This window comes from Maniola jurtina, chromosome 2 (assembly GCF_905333055.1).
Source record: "Maniola jurtina chromosome 2, ilManJurt1.1, whole genome shotgun sequence".
Lineage (NCBI taxonomy): Eukaryota > Metazoa > Arthropoda > Insecta > Lepidoptera > Nymphalidae > Maniola > Maniola jurtina.
Window position 1 is genome coordinate 10052911 of NC_060030.1, and position 17158 is coordinate 10070068.

The 17158-nt window shown below is 35.1% G+C and overlaps 1 long non-coding RNA gene across 1 annotated transcript in view; it reads left to right on the top strand.

The window, feature by feature from the left end:
• Nucleotides 1-17158, top strand: part of LOC123873359 — a 22282-nt gene continuing 5124 nt past the window's right edge. Inside the window, exons 1-2 of the long non-coding RNA XR_006797669.1 lie at nucleotides 1-11; nucleotides 4558-4565. This is a non-coding gene — a long non-coding RNA (uncharacterized LOC123873359). The remainder of the gene's footprint in view (nucleotides 12-4557; nucleotides 4566-17158) is intronic.

Genomic DNA, 17158 nt, shown 5'->3' on the forward strand with positions numbered 1-17158 from the left:
AAATAATTTTTGTTTCTACACGTGTAATGTAATAATATGTATGAAGTCGAGCGAGCATAATAAAAGAAGCCAAAAATCCAAGTGTGAAGCTCAAAAATGATAAAATTGTGGTAAAAATTGTGTGTGATAAAAATTCAAATCATTTATTCAAATTGAGTACTGTACATACTTTTTGATTGTTAACCCCCGAACCAAAAAGAGGGGTGTTATAAGTTTGACGTGTGTATCTGTGTATCCTTCTGTGGCATCGTAGCTCCTAAATGAATGAACCGATTTTAATTTGGTTTTTTTTGTTTGAAAGGTGGCTTGATCGAGAGTGTGCTTAGCTATAATCGAAGAAAATCGGTTCATCCGTTTGAAAGTTATCAGCTCTACCTATTCTAGTTTTCTTATAGAGGTTTTTGTGTCGGGGTTTCCTAAAATTTTGAGTTATCAATTTGTGGAATTTCTAAGAAAACTTAAAACTAAAGCTACGGGGGTTCCAAACGCGCATTTTTACTGCCTTCTGGTCTGGTAGGTATTTTAGAATTTTAACCTAGTAACCTCAATTATACAGGGAACTAGGACAAAGATAATGTTATGAAAACGTCCAAATTTCGCATTAAGTATACAAAAAGTAGGCACTAAATAAAAGTTAAAGAGTTTTTAATGCGTCGAGTTTGTGCGAGCGCGATAAAGTAAATCTTGATAGACGCGGAGCGAAGATCTACTCTCATCCGCCCGTGAGAAAATTGTACCATTCATCATGCCCAGATGTCTCTCCTTATAGGAATTATTCCCAGAATTATATTCCGACTAGGAAAAAAGTATCACTTAGAAGAATCCTTCGATCGTGTAAATGTCCTTACTAATTGTATTTTTTTCAAAAAATAAAATACAGGGATAATAACTCCAAATAGGCAAAACTTCATACAATTTTATTTTGTAACGCAAAGACAAATTCGTGCGCTTCTGTACCTACACATACGCCGCGCGTATGATATTTACTCATAGCAATACATACTAGTACTACATACATATACCTAGATATTACCTAATAACTATAGATATAACTACCTACCTCAAACCTGGGCGCGTTTGGAATAACAATTCTGACCATCAAAAGGAGAACAATACTTTGAATTTGAGTTTGAGTTTACCGGGTACTAGGTAGAGAGAGATCTACGTCTTATCGTCATTTTCTTTCGTAGTACGTCAGATGGTACGTAGAGACCTACGGCTTTTTGGCTTAATTGAACCTTTGAAGCTACGACGTAGCATGAGGTAGAAAGCGTAGCTACGAGTAGTTACGAGTAGGTAGTTCTTTTGAGCAGTATATTATCGTGTTCAGCCCATTATCGGCCCACTACTAAGCTGGTTTATAGAGTACGATATAATTAACTCTTTATATTTTAAATAGGTACAAAGCTAATTTTTTATCGCTACACAGTTTTTTTTTTATTTGGAGTAAAAGTAACTGTAAAGTTGTTCTAGGAGTAAAGAAGAGAAATTGAAATAAAAATGATTTTAATTTGATTTTCTCAATATTAGTTTACCGTTGTAGACTTGAGTCATTAAAAATAATTGATAGTTCCGGGGTACCCATACTATAATTAACGTTAAATTTGTCGAGGGCAAGCTGGTCCCTTGTTCATTACCCTACATGTGCACCGCCCTCTATTCGACTGGGATCTCAAGCCATCGAGATGGTAGGAAAATCTAATCCGGAACTCATTAGACCCCACAAATTGAAATAAAGCTCCAACCGTACGTAGTAGTGTGTGTTAATTGTAGATATATGGTCTACAGTATAGTATTAATGCAGTTTTTAGGGTTAAGTACCCAAAAGGTAAAAAAGTGACATATATTAATGTCATTTTGTTGTCTGTTTGTCTGTAAACATTTAAAGGGTGGTGGCTTGCAATGCATTATGCATTAGGGTATGCATATGCATTAGGGTTACCACGACACCAAGTGTCTGGCAATGCATTACTTTTGAATTATGACGTGATTTCTAATACTATTCCGAAGAAAATGTTAAAAATTAGACTTTATACTTTGACGTAAGATTTTTAACACCTTTATTACCTGTTATCTCCCAAAGCCATCATGATCCAACATAGTCGCTGATGGTCCCTCCCTGTGTTGAGGACAATACGCAGAGAAACCTTCAGCTTTTATAAAATAACGACGATTTGGCACGTGCTGGCTCTCTCAAATAGCAACAATGAGAACAGTAATGTGTCACATACGTACACTTTTTACAGCGGGATTACAAGGCGCAAACATTTCAGCGCTGAGTGCCGCTTTAAGCCTTGGGTTTTTAATCTCTCCCGAGGGAAACTGTCTCGGTATAGATGCCACATCTCGTTAAAATACGGCGCATATATTAAGTATAAACGAGTTTTTTTTTGTCCCCAAGACGGTTTAGTGTATTGTTTTACTTATATAACTTTTTGTGATTTGAAAAAAGCAACTGCTGATTTCTTGCCGGGTTTTCTCAGTAGAATCTTCATTCTGAAACGGTGGTAAAGTCACGAACGTAGCATAAGAGACACTAGTGGTCCTACATGAAGTAAATAAATTTTGATTTCAATTAGGTACGGAGCAGAAATGTAAATGTTATATCAAATTTCAAAACTTTTTTAAAAATAGTTGTTAGAGCAACTTCAAGAACGACCATTTCTTATAACAGGAGTTTTAAATCCAAATTGAATTTTAAAGATCGTTTACCTAACAACTGAACGATCTTCAATAGGCCGCACAAAATGCATGCAATATAAAATTCGTTCAATTTTCTACGAATTCATAGCTAAATTCCAGTACAATAATTCGAATAAAGGTCATGGTAAAATGTTATCTCTTAGAAACCACTAAGTTTTAGTGGAGACATCTTTTTTGATTGGTGCTTGATCACAATATTTTTCCTAAACAAAACGCTCAAAGAAAAGTTTATTGATAAACTTTAAAAGAAAAAGACTTTCAGCGGGTTAAAATAGTTGGTAGGTATCCATTTTACCAAATGCTTCAGCAGACGTCGCAGTTAAGGTTGAGATCTATTTGATAAACAATGAATAATGAGTGCCGATAAATCCTTCAAACATAATCCAATAGCTTTTACCTAGAACTGACTGTATATAAATACTTATGGATTGAGTTCTGTAATAAAAAGAAAGCACTCAATTCCGAGAGAAAAGTTGTGGACGACGACTAAGCTTAGCGGATAGAGTGACTTTCTCGCGATATAGAAATAAATGTACTTGCGCATTCGCTTTCAGGCTTTATTGCTCTATCTATACTCTATAGCCTACTCACAACATAAATTGAAATGCATTGGATACAAGCCCATGATGGAATGTAAATGTATGAGACTTTTGTACAGGAATAGAAAGGTGAGAATACATCACCATCATCAACCCATTGCCGACTCACTACTGAGCACGCGTCTCTCTGTCGGAATGTGAAGGGATACTTATACTTAGGTACTTAGTTTAAAGACTAGAAGTATCGCAAAAAAAATATACAGGATATTTAAATTATGCTGTATGACCAATACTGGTATTGATTCGTTCCGATTTTCGAGAGTCGACATAAATTATTATACTTACACGGTTTTTAGCCGCCGGTTGCCTGGCGATTGGTCGTAGCCCGTGTGGCAGATAGAAATCGGTTCTTTCGGTTTTTTTATGGAACGCTGAAAATGTTTGAGATGTAGATCTTATAGCTCCTGCAGGGTCTCATGTAGTACCCGACCATTTTTAGGGTTCCGTACCTCAAAAGGAAAAACGGAACCATAGGATCACTTTGTTGTCTGTCTGTCTGTCTGTCCGTCCATCGTGTCTGTCAAGAAAATCTATAGAGTACTTCCTGTTGACCTAGAATCATGAAATTTGGTAGGTAGGTAAGTCTTTAGCACAAGTAAAGGAATAAATCTGAAAACCGTGAATTTGTGGTTGCATCATTAAAAAAGAAATAGAAATTAAAGAAAGGTCTTTACCTGTATTTTCTGAAACAGAATTTTATTTATTTTTATGCATAACATATTTTGATTTATTGAGAAAAATGTTGAAAAAAATACCCGAGTATGGAACCCTTGGTGCGCGAGTCAGACTCGCACTTCGCCGGTTTTGAAATAATACATTAGTGTTTTACTTACAGGCCTGTCATAATAGTACAGACAGGTAGACCAAGAGACGGGCTTATGCATGGCTTATATTTTTTCCACTGAATGAATATAAATCCGTCCATGCTGTCGACGCCAGATCCCGTTGACTAAATTATTCCGACCCATAGGGAATTCGGAGTGGAAAAATATTCCTATTCTATTTTTATACGACATTGACAATACGCTGTAGCCTGTAGTTATTATTTTACCGTCCGCGACTTTGCGCGTCTACATAGACCTACTTAGGAAATAGGAATTTGTAGGTAGAAAGTTTTTTTTATTCAAATAAACTTTTAAAAGTACTTTTGAATCCTCTGCACTGCTGGTTCGGAATGATCACAATGAAGTTTTAACTAGTAAATAAAGGTTTTTATAACGTCTTTTTTATTGAAATCATTTTAGGCTTTCCTGAGTAAATTTTGTAAATAATGACTTACTTAAATTTAATTACTTGCTTTCATTGTGTGGTACATTGCGATCCGACTAAGGAAGTTTTAATTATATGTAGGTTTAAAGTTTAACAGACTGTACATATTAAGAGGTATTAAAACCCCAATTATACAAGTATCGATCTACATTTTAACATGTCTTTATTTATATATAGGTAAGTGCCTGTATATACCTATAGAAATCATGAATTAATATTATTGATGTAATTTCCAGTTCAACGGTTGAAGGGTAAGATCATAAATCAAAAGTAAGTAAATTGTCACAAGGGTTACTGAGTTTATAAAGGATCAATCGAATATATAGTTCAGTCTTGTTTTGGTTTTGACTATTGAAACATTAAATTACATATACTTAGTAATAGCACAACTGTACGGTTTTTCTTTCTTTCTGAAAATCGTACTCTTAGTAAAGTCATATGCGGAAAGATCTGTGAACCCACCGCATCCTTTGAAAACTCCTACTCTTTCATGATTAATGGAAGAGTCCTCGACCCTCAGAAATGAGGATTACGACGCAGAGTTCGATGAATAAATACAGTCAACACTACACAATGATGAATCCGGCGCCTACATAAGTATCTATGAAATGGAAACCTGGCTGTATAATTTAAAGCATGTTTTATTCAAGTAGGTACGCTCTCTTGAATATTCAAATATTAAACTGTAAATCACCTTCCATTTTAATATTAATATTTCTAACCCAACAGCCAAATCCAGACATTTACAATAGATACCTACTTTTTAAAACTATTTTGTCTAAAAGTAACCCTACGATTATTATTATCGTTATCATAAATCTATAGTATAGACTATACGAGCTCTGATAGAGGGGTTCGTATATCAAAAGTTTACCCCTGTCCGTCCGTCCGTCTGTCTGTCTGTCTCGTGAACCACAATCGATAGAGACCTGACATTTTCACAAAATGTGTATTTCTATTGGCGCTATAACAACAAGTACTAAAACAAGTATTTAAAAAAATTGTGTGTTATTTCTGTACAACGGTACGGAACCCTTCTTATGCGAGTCTGACTCGCTCTTGACCGGTTTTAGAGCTCCCTACTTTTTTTACTCTATACCTACCTACTTACTCTTCATGACTTGAACGTAAAGAAATGAAGACTCAAAGAGTATAATGCTCCATTATTACATGCATTTAAGGAATGAAAACAAAGAGTTCCACGCACGTAGATAGAACATCAACGAATTAATATAATATAATATAACTAACCGTTGCCCGCGACTTCACCCGCGTGGATTTAGGTTTTTCGAAATCCCGTGGAAACTCTTTGATTTTCCGGGATAAAAAGTAGCCTTTGTGCTAATTCAGGATAATATCTATCTCCATTCCAAGTTTCAGCCAAATCCGTCTTGTAGGTTTTGCGTGAAGGAGTAACAAACACACACACACACATATACACAAACTTTCGCCTTTATAATATTAGTGTGATGTGATGTGATAGTGATGAAACCTGCCCAGTGCCAGAGTCTTGCGATCTAAGGTAGTAAAGTGAATGAGGAGTTGGCGAGCCAAATGGCGTAATTGTATGAAATTAACTTTTACAGGAGGAGCAAAAAAGAAAGAAAGCTGTTGAAACTTTGCTGTAATTATGCCATTTTGGTCGAAATTACGAACTTTTAGACTCCGTTTCTGCATAGTTTATTAAAATGTTTCATTTGGAAATGACTTCAGAGTTGGGTTCAGTGATCAAACTCACAAACTTTGGACTTAAGTTTAGCACAGTTTTAGGCCCTTTTGTTTGAAAATAAGTACATGTTTGTTTCAGCGGGCAAACAACATCTGGACGAAAAAACTATACATACTGATCAGAGTGTGATTACACCGTTTTGTTCACCAGCTACTCAAATGAGATCGAAAAGTCCCTGAGTAAATCGTGACTCACCGAAATACATCCTATAAAACTACACTAAAAAGTTAGAGAAACAGGAACTAGTTAAAAGACAAAGGAAGATAGAATAACATTAACGACGTCAGAGCTGTTGAATTTAATAATACAAGGATTATCTCTTTCTCTATCTGTATAAAGCTACAGACAATCGTGTTTTGTCACGTGACATGCGGGCTGCGGCTGCCAGCTTAATAGGTTACCTATTGTGTCTATGTGAATTGTTAAGTACACTATTAATTCCTTTTATTTCTATACTACCAGATGTTTTCCGCGAATTCGGCCACGTGACATTGGTTTTCCAATAAGACTAGTCCTACTGAATCCTGAATATAACTTTTGAAGCGAAAACGTTATGATTTGATACCTCTAGCACATTCGCGATACTCCAAAAACTCTCCACACGCAGGTTTTCTCACGATGTTTACCTATTCACCTTTAAAACAAGAAATATTTAATTAAACGCACATAACTCTGAAAAGATACAGGTGCGTGCCCGGGATCGAACCCCCGACCTCCGATTAAGAGGTGGACGTCCTAACCACTAGGCTATCACAGTTAAAATAAAACATATACCTACCTACCTACATAAATGTTTTATAAAAATACTGAAAAGTGAAATTTTCTTTCAAGTTTCCATGAAGGTCAGATGATTAGTGCATTATTTGACATTCATTCATTGCGTTAGTTTAACATGACGTTTTTCTTTTAAATTTTTAAAGGAAACTAGGTTATTTATTAGTGAGTTCAGAACTAATTTTCATTGAAAACTATAGTTTCTAGCTTTAATTTCCCAAACGGAAAAGCATAAAAGCGAAGTGTAATACCTACATTAGAAATGTAGATCGTTACTGAAACAATTAGTCCGCTTGAGCAAAGCTAATTCCTTGCACTAACAAAATTAACTTTTCTAACGTCAAAAAATTGATAAATCAGTCCTTTCTTGGAAATGACATCTTATACTACTTTACTAAAAAGTTCCAGTTACTGTCTGTATCATGAACGTATTGTCTGTATGTTTCCCCGTTGACATTATTAATATTACAACCTTCTTTTGTGTCGTTTTTAACCCCGACTCAAAAAGAGGGGTGTTATAAGTTTGACGTGTGTATCTGTGTATCTGTCTGTGGCATCGTAGCTCCTAAACGAATGAACCGATTTTAATTTAGTTTTTTTTATTTGAAAGGTGGCTTGATCGAGAGTGTTCTTAGCTATAATCGAAGAAAATCGGTTCAGCTCTTTTCTAGTTTTCTTACAGAGGTTTTTGTGTCAGGGATTTTTTAAATTTTGAGTTATTGTCTCATTATCTCATCTGAGTTGGATAAGTAACAACTTATTTCCTGCTAGAGAAAGTGGAGAGGATTTTTACATAGCTTTTTAATTATTTATTAAAAAAAATAATGAATATCAAGTTGTAAGTAAAGGTTATGAGCAGTCGGTAGTCAGTAACCGAAGGGGATGTTTTTCCTCTTTTAGTTTAATTGTAGACATGAAAGCGCTAGGTCAATAGATCTCCCCACTATGTAGATTGTTGACGGACTGCAGTATCAAACTAGCTACATTCACCCTTAGTACAATTGACACAAGACTATGTGGAGTATGGAAATTCCTTTAAGAGATCCCATACCGAGAGAGATTCTATACCTATCCAGCAAGGAACTGAAATCTGTTAAAAAGAAAATGATGCATCAGCATCATTTTCTTTTTAACAGATTTCAGTACGTCGTATAAATGTTATATTATAATATGTTACGGTATTCGACATTTTATAGTTTACCAGATGATTAATGCTCGCGACTTGGAAGTTTTTTTAAATCCCGCGGGAACCCTTTGATTTTACGAGATAAAACGTAGCATATGTGCCAATTCGGGGTATAAAATATCTTCGTTTTAAGAGGAAAACCTATGCGAATGACATTGACGATTTCCCCTTCAAACTAGCAATTTCGACATGTCATGACCCTCTATTGACAATTAATCAAGCAGACATTTCAATCTGCGAAATTTACGCGGACTTTTAGTATTTTGACGTAGGAGGGTAAAAGATCCAGTAAATGAATGACTACCCTGACTTTGACCTAAAATTAAGATATATGAGAATCGTTCTATATATAATTTTTATATTTTTTTTTATCTGTGTCTATACCCAGTAGGTATACACTCTTAAATTATTTAAATATCAAAAACGCAAAAAAATGCGTGGTATTAATTATTATAAATTATTTTATTTAACAAAAGGATAAATTGCCAGTAAATGAACTGGGAATTTCAGTGAATGAACAAACTCTATCTAGTGCATAAACTCTCGATTCCTATTAATAAATTCTTAAGTATATTTTCGGCTTGGAATTTAAAAAAAATGTCAGATTTTCAGTTTTTGACTTATTGTATATTTTTTTCTACATTTTGCGCGATAAATCAAAAACTCTTTTACATAATAATAATAAATAAAACCTGTTTTAGAATGTATAATAGAGCCCTTTCATATGATATTATCCCCTTTGGTATAGTTATCTTAGTTTGAAAGTCACCTAAATTTTCTGGAAAACAGTCCAAATGACTACAGAGAAAATGAAACTTAACGCTCTTGTTGCATCCAAGTCGCTGGAAGTGCAACATCAGCTACTGAATGTGTTAAGAGTAGTGAGAATAATATACCGTAACACAAGTGTCTGATGGTATCAGATTTGTTCCTTTGAGCCACATGTTCTGATGCTTTTTAGACAATCTAAGATCTCTCATTAAGTGATCCAAATAATTTTGATTGAATGGTCTAAGTTGAGATGTAAAAAAGTCACTACATCGTCACTACCTTCTGAAAGTTCTTGAAATGGTAGATTAGAGGTACTGGGTTGGGGCTGAGGTACAGATTTATCACCAGAAGTCAGAATCGTTCAAATTGCAGACTGCAAGTTACAATAGAGCCGCTTGGAACAATTTTTTTTGCTGTTTCTTCTGGTAATATTCACAACGCAGAAATAATAATCATCATGGTGTTTAGATGGTTCGCGCCAAATTATAAAATTTTTTTTTTAGTAAAAGTAGTTAACTATTCTTATTTGCTCATAAACGCAACGAGGAAATACAGCTTCCACATATAAAAATTGGAGTCCAGGCCTTGCTGTTAGCTGCTAATGGGTTCTCAAAGTAGCCCGAGTATGCTTGTTTTACTGGGCACAAAAGGAAAGAATGAAAGGAGCTTACCCAGTACATCTTAAAAGATCCGTTATAGATACATGCATCCGGCCATGCCTTACCTATGCCAGCCAAACATGGGTCCAGACAAAGAATATAAAAAGAAATAGTGACTTGCTAAAGGGCGATGGCAAGGTGCATAAATTAAGCAAAAAATATTCAAAGTGAGAATTGAAGACATAAGAAAAAAGACAAAGCCTACAGACACCTTGAGACATGCCCTAAAACTGAAATGCAAATGGTCATATTATTGTATCGATTTTTACAGATGAAAGAAGAACAGGTAGGTAGACCGAAGACGCGTTGGTCTAATGCTATTGTGCAAATCGCGAGAGAAAATTAGCTTGATAGTACCAAAGACAGAGAGAAATGGGGATACCCAAGAGGGATCCATATCCAAGAAAGAAGAATACCAGAATAAATATAAAAAAAATTCAAAAGAAAAATAAAACCGACTTCAAAATCACAAACACTAAAAAGTAAAAAATAATTTAAGTTATTGTGGTTTTTGAAGTCGGTTTTATTTTTCTTTTGAAAATTTTTTATTTCAAAATTTTTAGTGGCCCCACTGTACTATAATAATGTGCCATGCCCAGCTAAAACCCTACTGTTTACTAAGCAATTACACTGATCGCGAGCAATTTGCTCTTATCCATTGAGGAGTTCTGTTCTCCATGTCAGAAGATATTCATCAGAACTTCATCAAATTTATATGGGACCACCTGCAAAGTATACCTAGCTTTTCAAAAAAAAAAAAAATCCAAATCGGTCCAGGCGTCTTTGAGCAATCGGTGAACATACATTAAAAAAAAAATTGAATTTGCTCTTATCCATTGAGGAGTTCTGTTCTCCATCTTCAAAGATATTCATCAGATCTTTACCTTTATATGGGACCACTTGCAAAGTATACCCTATCAAACAAAAAAAAATCCAAATCGGTCCAGGCGTCTTTGAGTAATCGGGGAACATACATAAAAAAAAAGATACCGACGAATTCAGAACCTCTTCCTTTTTTTAAAGTCGGTTAAAAATATGCTAAGATTTACTAACATGGTGTTATACCACAGAGTAGCAAACAGAGGCAAAATTTATAACTATTTTGGTAGGGTTGGCACTGGAGGATACAATTTAATTAACAATAGTTATTTGTTCAACAAGATGGTAAAGTTTGTTTTTGTTGTGATTGCCTAGTTTAAATATCGATCTTTAAATATCGATCGATAGATCTAAATATCGATTTTGAACGAAATCAGTCAATTTAGAAAGAATTATAAATGGTGCCAACTTTTTTAAATTTTGGTTACAGTTTCCTATTTTGTGATCCCAGGGAGCTCTAAATATCGATTTTGAACGAAATCGGTCAATTAACAAAGAATTTCAAAATGGCGTCGACTTTTTTAAATTTTGGTAACAGTTTCTTATTTCGTGATCCCAGGGAGCTCTAAATATCGATTTTGAACGAAATCGGTCAATTAACAAAGAATTTCAAAATGGCGTCAACTTTTTTAAATTTTGGTAACAGTTTCTTATTTCGTGATCCCAGGGAGCTCTAAATATCGATTTTGAACGAAATCGGTCAATTAACAAAGAATTTCAAAATGGCGTCGACTTTTTTAAATTTTGGTAACAGTTTCTTATTTCGTGATCCCAGGGAGCTCTAAATATCGATTTTGAACGAAATCGGTCAATTAACAAAGAATTTCAAAATGGCGTCGACTTTTTTAAATTTTGGTAACAGTTTCTTATTTCGTGATCCCAGGGAGCTCTAAATATCGATTTTGAACGAAATCGGTCAATTAACAAATAATTTCAAAATGGCGTCAACTTTTTTAAATTTTGGTAACAGTTTCTTATTTCGTGATCCCAGGGAGCTCTAAATATCGATTTTGAACGAAATCGGTCAATTAACAAAGAATTTCAAAATGGCGTCGACTTTTTTAAATTTTGGTAACAGTTTCTTATTTCGTGATCCCAGGGAGCTCTAAATATCGATTTTGAACGAAATCGGTCAATTAACAAAGAATTTCAAAATGGCGTCGACTTTTTTAAATTTTGGTAACAGTTTCTTATTTCGTGATCCCAGGGAGCTCTAAATATCGATTTTGAACGAAATCGGTCAATTTACAAAGAATTTCAAAATGGCGTCGACCTTTTTAAATTTTGGTAACAGTTTCTTATTTTGTGATCCCAGGGAGCTCTAAATATCGATTTTGAACGAAATCGGTCAATTAACAAATAATTTCAAAATGGCGTCAACTTTTTTAAATTTTGGTAACAGTTTCTTATTTCGTGATCCCAGGGAGCTCTAAATATCGATTTTGAACGAAATCGGTCAATTAACAAAGAATTTCAAAATGGCGTCGACTTTTTTAAATTTTGGTAACAGTTTCTTATTTCGTGATCCCAGGGAGCTCTAAATATCGATTTTGAACGAAATCGGTCAATTTACAAAGAATTTCAAAATGGCGTCGACTTTTTTAAATTTTGGTAACAGTTTCTTATTTTGTGATCCCAGGGAGCTCTAAATATCGATTTTGAACGAAATCGGTCAATTAACAAAGAATTTCAAAATGGCGTCGATTTTTTTAAATTTGGTAACAATATCCTGTTTTGTGATCCTAGGGATCCTCAGATATTGATTTTGAACAAAATCTATGACAGTTCAAGAAAATAGATTTTAAACACTATTTAAATTATTATCATTAACATTAAATTAAATGAAAACACGACGCGCGACGTGTACTGCAGCCCCTGAGCTTGAGCACAGGCCGAGCCGGTATAAACCGATTTCTCTCCGTACGCGACGTAGCGCCTGTGCTCACGCACACACGCGCCTCAAGCTTGTAGTAGTGTACCTATCGTAGCGCGCTTGTATGAAGCTTTGACTCTGTTCGCTACTCATGTGGTTATACAACGCAATACCACACTAACAAACACTCGTACAAACATACAGACAAGTATATACTCACACACACTCACACACACACATGGACGCACGCACACGCACTTTTGAACGGTTTGAACGGAACACGGTTTTGAAATTGAAATTGAAAAAAGTGTAAGAATTTGTAAGAAAATATTTAAAAAAGGTATATCAGCCGGTTTTTTATTCCAGCTCTTAATACATGTAAAAATGTCCAATCTGTTCATTTACTTGAGCCTTTACCCTAGTACCTAATTATATCGACCGCCCCATATCAAAACAAAGTAAATGTCATTTTTCCGAAAATCGTTTTATGTCATAAGCCTAACTTTCATAGTATGTCCCGTTGTATTGTAAGGACACCCACATTAAAGTAAAATTAAAAGCTAGTAAGTCGCTTTGACCATTTTAAAACATAGTAAGTCTATGAACTGGCTAGGTTTTTTATAGATTAATGCGCCTTACTAAGTTTTTCAAAGGAATTAGATTAAATAAAATAAATATCACCCATTATCTAAATACCATGTCAAAACAGTAAATACTTAATGATGCATTAAAACTTAAAAGTAAGATAGGAAAAGTCAATGACCTCTACATGTCAACTGTTAAATATGGTTTGCAAGGGAAATACTTTGCATACTTACATAATGTTTTTAGGGTTGCATATCTCAAAAGGAAACACGGGACCCTTATAGGATCACTTTGTTGTCTGTCTTTCTGTCCGTCTGTCCGTCTGTCGTGTCTGTCAAGAAAACCGATAGGGTATTTCCCGTTAACCTAGAATTATGGGCAGGTAGATAGGTCTCAACTCTCATAGCCCAAGTAAAGGAATAAATCCGAGAACAAATTTCGTGATACTAGATCAACGGGAAGTACTGTATAGGTTTTCTTGACGGACGGACGGACAAATGGACAGACAACAAAGTGATCCTTTAAGAGCTCCGTTTTTCATTTTGAGGTACGGAACCCTAAAAAAGAAAGTGATGCACATCTAATGAATAAATGTGTAGGCCAGTCTTCACACTAAAATATTTAAACCCCTTTAATTTAAAAACTGTCATAGCCTAGTGGTTAGAACGTCCGCCTCCTAATCGAAGGTCGGGGGTTCGATCCTGGAATCACGCACTACTAACTTTTCAGTTATGTGGGTTTTAAGCAATTTAATATTGTATATCAAATCTTTGAAAAGAGCAACCGCCGAGTTTCTTGTTGAAGACTACGGCCTAAACTTCTCTTGAATTTAAACCACTTACTAGGTTTTGATCTGAGAAAGAAATTTGACATTAATTGACAAAATTGAGAGACCTAAGCTTGTATAAGAACACAGAAGTGTCATAATTCGTGTTCACTTTGCCTAACGTCTCTTAGAGAGCAGAGAGAGATTTAAACTGTTTCTTATAATCACTGGCCATATTTCAAATGCGAAAGTGTGTTTGTTGGTTTCATATTCAATCACGCTGCAACGGAGCAACCAGTCGACGTGGTTTTTTGCATGGATACATTTAAAGACCTTGAGAGTGACATCTCTCTCCGCATCGTATTCTTTATTGCTGAGGGTTGTGACCTCTTTCCATTATTCCTACATCTAATGGTAGGTTTTCTTGGGATAATAATGCGGTGGGTTCAAAGAGCCTACGGAACTCGACTAGAAAAACGAGATTTTGACTCTTAGTTTTAACGGTTATGAATTAGTTATTATTATCAGTGATAAAATTGATTAGGGCTGCCAGGTAAAATGACATTTATCTCGGAAAATCAAAGAGTTTCCACGAGATTTTTTCCAAGTTTGCGCTACTAAGTACATATATTATGAAGAGGAAAGGTTTGTTTGTTTGTTATCGATAAACTCTGAAACTACTGAACTACTTGCACTAAAGACATAATCATCAACATCAACCGACAGACGTCCACAGTGAACATAGGTCTTTAATAGGGTCTTCCACATGCTACGGGTTTGCGCCGCCTGAATCTTTGCGCTTGCGCTTGACGACAATCATGCTTTAAAGAAAGCAATGATGAGGTCCAAGTTGGAGCACGCTTACCTGGAAGATGCCTATTCACTCTTGGCTTGCAGGTATCTATGGTATATATGGCAGGAAACACGGCCGCAGAAATGGCGTTCCAACCTTTAGGCTCTCCCCATTGCCCGCAGCATGAATCTGAGCTTCCTTATGATGGTTATATTATGTACATATAATATCTCATAAGAAATCTCTAACACACAATCCAGCTAAGTAGGTCCAATTTCAAAAAAAGCTAGCTAGCCGACAAATCTAACTCAGTTAGGCAGCCTTCGGGAACCTTCGAGATGTCTCTCGTCCAAAATTCCTCAATGCTTGAAGACCAGTCTTTGAATAGTGCATGATGTCAGTGATGAAAAATGGATCCGAAATATAGGTCTTTTTTTGTACACAGGAAATGCCTGACGCATACCCCTCCGTCATGTGGGACTTACACCAAACTTGCACTACTACGAAATCCATTTCGGAACACGGCGCCCGAAACGAGGCGCGCTATCTCCTAAAAAACATAGGTATAATACCTATTTAGAACACTTACTATCTGTCATCATAATCTATGACAACCTCCGAGTATTTACCTGGTAAAACCGTAACTTTCGAATAAATTTTAGTATATAAGCAGGCTTCATTTAGAAATGAAAAAATCCCTATTTTATTTTTCAACGATTATAAACACAACTTTCATTCAAAAATAATAAGCTTAAATTCATTTTAAATAATATTTTGCGACGAAATGACGCGCACAGTCCTTCCGCCATGACAGTCCAGTGGACACTGAATTCCATAGAGCGCCTGCAAGAAAATAAATAGCACAGGAAGTTTTTTGGTTAGTTTTAGATTATTTAAGAAACGAAAAACATTTAGTATAAAACTAACAGTTAAAATTGATTGCTAAACCTAAACATATCATTTTCTGGAGGTTGGCTTCAAAGTATCAAGATGTTAAAGAAAACTTTTACAGAACAAGTTGCGAACAGCAATGTTTTCAACTTGGTTTTTTTTTTTATTGGGATAATGTATACTAAATAAAAAGAGGCCCTTATAATCTTCACAAACTGAAGTTTTTAATTGCATGTATTTAATAGCTGTTAATGCTTTAGAAAAATAAACAATTTACTTCAAAGTACAGCATTTTTGCGATTTGTCAAATAGTAATTACCTTAAATTTCAGCCAAACCGGTTTTCTTGTGGCGGCGTAAAGGAGTAAAAAAGATCCAAAAATCCGAAGTTTCACATTTGTAATATTGATAGTATGAATACATCAAAGTTCTTGATAGAAAACTTAAACGTATTTTTTTCTTGTACTTATCAGTAGCCGCATCTTTAAAAAAATCTCTCCGCGTTTACTCGTTAATCACACGAAGCCTCAAAGGCGACATTTAGGACGATTTATTTTTAAAGCTACACAGCGCAAAACGGCTATATTTCATAACACGATAACAAGGGGTTTCCTCGGTTATCGAAGAAATGAAATTATTCCGCTATGACTTTGTGAAATCATTTTCCCATTTTTATACAGTCTATGTTAATAAGCTGTTAATATTGAAGACAGAAAATACTGCAATATCAAGAACTCTAGCACATGAGTATATATAATGCATATCACTGCACCTACCCTGACACAAAAAATATCTATTTATTTAATTCGAAATAGGTATCAGTAGAGCGTTGATGACGTCAGCCTCTTATTCTGGAAGTCTGGGAGGTACGTGCTTGGGATCTATTTGATAGGAGTTATGTGCGGATTAAGCAATTAAATGTGATATTTAATTAGAAGCTTTAAAGATGAAGGACACCATCATGAGGAAACCTGTTTGCCTCAGAGTTCTTCATAATGTTCTCAAAAAGGTGTAGCGTATTTCACATACGCTAATCGACACTTGGCCAGCGTGGTAGACTACGGCCTAAATTCGTTCTTAGTAGGTAGTAGGCCAGTGATGGGTAAATGATGAGGAGGTGTCAATGTTATTTCAGATGTATCAATTAAGACCTGGCATCATTAAGGCAGGTCCTAAAACTTTGCATGAAATATCCTGCGGTGGCTTCACAAATCGTTTTTTTGCATCGTTGAGCAGAGCTGAAATAAATGAACCAATTTCAAAAGTAATCCTTTAACACTTCGGTATGTTTCGGCATACTAATTTATCTTTGCGAGAGGGGTAAATAAAAATCCACGTTTATGAAAAAACTTCTAATTTTATTTTATAAAAGTGAAGTGAAAATGTAAAAATTTACCTCATTTTAGCCATTTCAGAGTTGGAAGAGTAATTAAGAATGCAAAATAATAAAGACAAAGTGACTTGCAAAATAGCAGTTGCGAAATTCACAGGAACCCCTTTTTGAAGCAACTTTAAATTACGTTACTTTCTTTTTATATACAATATAGACAGCTGTAGGTACATACAGTGAAAGATACACACACAAAATAAACGCAAGTAGGTATTTTTCTCTTAAATAAGTAAGTCTCTCAAAGAAGTACCTACGTCTTTTATTTTTACAAGTGTACCCACATGTACAACTT